This window comes from Aptenodytes patagonicus, chromosome 9 (assembly GCF_965638725.1).
Source record: "Aptenodytes patagonicus chromosome 9, bAptPat1.pri.cur, whole genome shotgun sequence".
NCBI classification, from domain to species: Eukaryota; Metazoa; Chordata; class Aves; order Sphenisciformes; family Spheniscidae; genus Aptenodytes; species Aptenodytes patagonicus.
In genome coordinates, this window is record NC_134957.1 from 22543692 (window position 1) to 22550120 (window position 6429).

Below are 6429 nucleotides of genomic sequence, written 5' to 3' on the forward strand. Positions count from 1 at the left end.
TTCGGCTTTTTGTCAGCTTGCCCTCACTGGGTCCCTTTGCTGTGAGTTATCAGCCCTGTGACGCTCCCTTCTCTATTAGAGGCCAGGGCACAGAAGCAGCAGCAGAAAGCTGTTAACTTAACTCTCTCTATAACCCTTCATTTGGAGAAACCAGCTCTCAAAGATCAATTCATTCCCATGGGTATCTGATCCCTGACCGCCTGGGTAATCAGAGGGCAGAGGATGGCTTGCTGATGGAAAAGTCTCCATCCATTTGCGTGGAGGCTCCGAGCGGCAGGAGCCGTTCCTTCCCAACCCGTACAATCAATGTCTCGAGCAGTTCTTATCCTCAACCAGCTCATCGCGGTCCAAGTGGAAACGCAGACCCCGGGTGAGGGAAAGCAGAAAACTCTGTTAGACTCGCTTCAGCTGAAATAAAAGCACAGACACGCACAGTATGGCACATACCTGGGACAGGAGCCCAGATCTTCAAATGTTTTAATTTTACCCCCCTTATTTTTGGATATCCTCTTGACAAATCACTTTAACAGTTTTATTTACAGTAATAAAAATAAATTACTCTTACAGATGAATGTATAATATTATACACAATAGAGATACAGTGCAATAACAGCATTGATTTGTTTTCACTTGTTCATAAAGTGCATTGAAGGGGCTTGATTTAACCATAACTGAATGATAACTGTACATTTTTCTTTGAGATCAACTTTCCTGGTCAAGTTAAAAGGGTAACAAAAACACTTACATCAAAATAAGTTGCTGTCCTGATTGCTGTGAAATGGCCTCATTGCTGGGGAAGCAGATAGGATGGGAGGCAGGATTGGGAATGGGGACAATCGACTCCCACTCTGTCCGTCTGCGCTGCTGAAGGCGACTCCCAACGGACACTGCCCGAAGCCTGGCCAGGCTGATGTGGGTTTCAGAGCCTCAGGAGGGCGACTGCAGGGCCACGCTGGTGACCGCAGAGCAGGATCTGGCCCTGGGCCACCCCAGCCTGGCTGAATCTCTTGCTGAGCCTTGCCACCAGAAACTCATCCCTCCCTCCGAGCTAGAGGATTCGCTCTCTAAGGAGGATGCTCTTTATCCTGCCTGAGGCCTGATTCTGACCTACTCACAAGGGACATCAGAAACGAGCCCAGTCCTCGTCACTCTCCACGCGGTGTAGAGGAAAGGCAAGGCAGACCCAAGAGGCCAGGCTGCAGCAGACTCGAAAGGACGCCTGCTTTGCCAGCAGTGGCCAGCACTACCTCTCATCCTTAGCCAGATACTGCCCGGTTGGAAAAGAGCTTTTCCTGGGACAAGCCAGATGTCTTCCAACTCCCGGATCCTGCAATAAGGTCATAAACCTGTGCTTGTGATTTCAGTGTCTATCGATACGATGCGCTGTCAGACATCCAGCGTCCTGCCCGCTGCAGCGTGCTCAAATTGTGAAGGGATAACCTTGGTTTAGACATAATTACGCTTGACATCGAGCAGAATTTGTGACGGCAACTATTACCCTTGGAGTTGGAGACGATTTATTCACATCCCTCAAAGTCAGGGACAAAAGAGCTTTGGACCATCCGTTCTGATTTGGGTCTTCTCTACTGAAAATCCATTTTATCTCTATAACGCTCTGTATTGCAGAGTTTTCCAACGGGGATGGGGAAGCTCCATTCCCGGGGTTGCGGGGACAGTGGGAAGGGTGGCTCTCAGGGGATTTTGCAGTAGGCAATCACAGTTTTAACAGAAAAGGTACAAATGGTACAAGTGAAGCCATCAGCTGTACGGCAGCATGACCGCCTCACCGGGAGAAAAGGTTGCGCGTGAATGAAAGGAGTTACAAGGAAATACCATGTGCATTGAACAATTATTCCTGACAATTAAAAGTGAACTGTTAATTAATTGTTAACAATTAAGTGAGTTGTCGATGCTGGTCAATACACATCAACACAAGTGATGACCAATATCAATGGCTTTTTAAAGACCTCCCCACCCCAAATTTGATGCTTCTACAAGAAAGAGGTACTTCATCACTTACTGAGAACAGTAATGGTTTCTTGGGGGTTTATTCCAAGTTCAATTAAAACTCTTCATTTGAGATGAACAAATTGTGGCTGCCACATCAGGACTGAGATCCTTGAGATATTTACTGCTGGTTACTGACATGAAGTTGGCTAAAAAGAGACGTTTTCACTGCTCACAGTCCCAAACTGAATAAAATGGAAAGGAAAAAAACCCTAAGCAACGTTGTTGCTGGAGTCTATACATTTTGTTAGCTTTTTTAATTTTAATTTCTCAGTTGAAACGCACTGGGACAGGGACAAGGGCTTGTTGTAAGTGTACAAGCTCACACCCACCCCTAGCACATCTCCACGAAACTCAGAGCGTTCGTGCAGCTGTGGTTACGTCCCACCCAACAGTGACCCTGGCCTTTTCACAGTACATTCGAGGAATGTTTTCTCTTTCTTTCTCCTCCTTACCCTTTCCTCACCCCCTCGACTAAAACAGCCGACCACCGACACGGAAAGCATTTCATACCTATATTCTGCTTGCTACCAACTCAGGGTAGAAAAGCCAAAGGCAAGCAGAAACCTGTAAATAAATCAACCAAATAAGCAGCGGATTCATTTCCCTGGCTATGCTGATCTCTGCCATAGGCTTGAGGCTGGTCAGATACCTCATGTAATTGCTCAGGACCAATTCGCTGCTTGTTTCTGCTGCTGTAAATCTAGACCAGCTCCTGTAGGGTCCAGAAGTGATGCGAGTGTAAGCGGGGCCGGGCTCTGGCCCCGTCATCTTTTATCAAAAGCTATTTGCAAAGCTCAGTTTTTGAAGGTACAATGGCAAGATCTGGGCCATTCGCCAGGGTGAGGACGCGGAGGTCTTCCCAACTAAACGCCGACCAGCACTCTCCAAGCAGGTCTAGTTTCCACCTGGAGTGGCCACAGAGTCTCTGTGGAAATCAAAGGGCACCTGCAAATTTCCACCGGCTAAAGACCTTGTGCTTTGCAGAACTACCACTGTCCCCTTGTATCTCATCTGAAAAGCACAATAATTGAATCAATGGCTTTTATAGACCTCAGCTTTTCTAATGACTTGTGACATAGGAATCCCAGCTGGAGGAGGCTTACCAATACATTCAATACCAGAAAATGGAGAATGATGGGCCGTACCCCGGTTGCTCTGTGTCCTTCTCATGATGCCCAGGAGCTAGACAGGGGCTGCTTGGCTCTTTCCACCATGTTTCCAGATGGTTTGGATCCACAGAGGATTCACTGCGCTGGAAAACCCTTTCTGTTTTCCAGTGCTCTTCTGATAGTTGGTGCCCCATCCACATGTGATACCATTACGTTCATGGGAGCTGCTCCCTGTTTATGGCAACATGACCTCATCCAAAATCAGGCCCTGTATTCTGTACTAAACATGCCCCAAAGCCAGCACTGAAGGACACCAGGGCACTCCCACCCTGCACACAGCATTACTAACTTGGTAAGTATTTTAAGGTTTTAAGTTAGCTCTCCTGATGTCCAACGTAAGGAGGCTCCAACATCCAACGTCGTCACTGATGTCCAACATTGTCACTCTAAACTTTTTCCAGTGAAAGGTTTTCTTTAGGAAAACAAACAAAAAAAAACCCACCAAAACAAAGGTGTGGTAAAATGGTCAGAGATTTCCACAGCGCAATGCATGGCAGGTGAACTCATACCTGTTTATCTTCTTCCTCACTTCTTGTTTTCCCCTCTTTCCACTGATAAGAAAGGAAAGGGAAAACAGCAAAGGAAAAAACACCTAGAAAATGCATTTATTTTTATTTTGTGGAAAGACTGCAAAAACGCCAATTTATCAAAATGTTCTTTAGAGATTTCTTGAGACTTTTCCTGAAGTCTGTCAAGCGTTTTTAACAACTTCCATGGCCACCTTTAACAGTCTCCAAGAGAGAGATCCTAGACCATCACTTGAAAAAAAATTAGATCGGCATTTTGTACTAAACCTGAGCATGCAATATACTTGCGCCACATCTTGATACTGACTGTGAGTTGGATTAGTGCAGCAGAATAAAAGTCTCCTTAGTGCAAGGACCAGAATTTAGGCAGCAGAGTTTGCCTTCGACAAAGTCGCTGTAAATGTGTTTGGGCGAGTACCAAGCATTTCAGTGAGGACATCTCCACCTCCTCTCTACCTCAGCTGTCTGGTGGGGACTGTATCCTCGGCTTTAGCTCCTCACATCCCAAATCTTTCTCCTACTGCTGTGGAGGGCCACAGGGGAAAATTATTTTCCGTTGACCCTTGTATGCCTTTGTCAAAGCTGATCAATGGATCCCTCGAACTGAGACAAGTTTCAAGTAGGCAAACTCTAAAAAGAACATTGTTAAAATCGGAACCTTCAACAACAGGGAATTGCCTGGAAAGCCAAGAAAATGCAACTTTTTTCATGTCAAGGTTTCTCTGGAGCTGATTAGTTAATCTGCATTTGATTTAAAGATACAAAATGAGCTGCCCAGAGAAACAAATTCTGGCTTCTAGATCGGGTTGTACAAAAACATTTCAAAATGTTCACAAAGTTCCAAAAATGGTTTAAACTAACTCTGTCTTGAGTTTTCACACTGAGGAACTGCAGGGACCTGGCTGCACTTACAGAAACCAGAAGAAATAAAATGAGTAGAGAAAAGTGTTTATATATGTATTACTCTTTCTTATATATATATTTACTTTTAAATGTATGCTGATTCAACATTGTGCCTACTGCCCATTGCCCAAGGTATTCAAAAGAGAGAGGAAATGGAAAAAAAAGAAGAGAGACTGGCCACCTTTCAAAGGTAGACAATAAGTCCAAGCCCCAGGCACACTTTGGAGATTCATAGCTTTCTCATGTGCACTTGGCTCTGCGGAGCGAGAAATTCATTGCACAGATCCAGAGAGAAAATACAGTTGTGCCTGTATCCAGCCATAAAGTGGCTTCGTACTCACTACAGCCTCACGAAGCAAGAACGTTTCTGTCTTCCACGGAACTACGGTGTACACATGCAATGGTTTGGTGGCGGTGGTGCCGTTGGATTGGGTTGATAGGAACCTTCGTCTGTTTTGCCCGTGGTGCGGCAGAACCTAGCTCCTGCTTTGAAGAGGGGCGTTTCGGATGCCGGAGATCACAGCGTCCTTCTCGAAAGGAGAGCAACGTGTTTGGGACACCAGGCTCAGCTGGCGGGGGGTGTGTGTGTGTGTGTGCGCGTGTCTCCTGCTGCAACCACTGAGCTGTTCCCATGCCGGGCCCCAGAGCAGCATCCGCCACCTCTGCCCTGAGCCACCTTAGGTGTTTCACCCCAAGCCCTGCCATCTCTCTGAAGGTTGCTTGGTTTCTTGCTTGCTTTTTAAGTGAATGCACTACTCCACTCTCGGCCAAAAGAAAGCACAAGATAAAGGACACTTCATCATGGTCTCACTAACACCGCAAAGCACATGATACAGTAGAGGAATGTGAGGGTACCGTAGCTTCTCTAATGAAGCAAGTTAAACTGGTAGCATCCGGAACAACACGTGTGATTACAGGGGCTTGCCTCTAGGGGACCCCAGCAAGCCCGGACCCGTCTTTGGATGAAAATCCCACCCCGTGTAAACGATCAGTGTGGAAGTGAGCGCAGCCGGGGGGAGCGCATCACCCCATGGCCCCAAAACGGGCAGGAGAGCCCTTCCTCGGCCTCCCCAGAGCCTCGGGGTGCGGGGCACCCCGGCTGCCCTCGCCACCTGCACACCGTGAGCCCCCACCCTGCCCGCGGTCACCTTTTTTTTTTTTTTTTTTTTTTGGGGGGGGGGGGCTGGCCCGGGGAACGCGTTCCCCGGGTACCCCCCATCCCTGCGACGGCCCGAAACAGCGGCCATCCCCTAAAGTGCCTTTCGCCCCGCAGGTTCTCAAAGTGCTTCGCAAACGACGTAGAAACAGAGAGGCATCGTGTCCGTCCCCCCCCCCACCCCACCCCGGGTCCCCTCCACCCCAGCTACCCCAGTCACCCCCCCGTCCCCGTCCCTGTCCCCCCCCCCCCCCGGCTCCCTGCGCTCCTCCGGCCCCCCCCGCGCAGCCGCCCGCCCCCGCCGAGCCGGAGCTGTCCGCCCCCGCGGTGCTGAACGCCGCCCCCCCCCCATTATTGCATAGCATTGCAAGACCTGATTTTGGGGGGGGGGGGGGGGGGCAGGAGGGACGGGGGGGCTGCCCGCCCCGCACAACCGCCCCACGCGTGGGGACCAGCCCCGCCGTGGGGGGACCCGACACCCGTGTGTGTGTGTGTGTGTCCTCGTCGTCCCCCCCCCCCGCCCCGCTCCTGTGGCCTTCCCGGCGGCTGCCACTCGTGGGACGTGCCCCCCGGGGGGTGGAAGCCACCCGGCCAGGGCCGGCAAGCCTGCTGCTCCCCTGGCTCCTTACCCCGAGAGGAGACAAACGCCATCGTACGGAAAGCC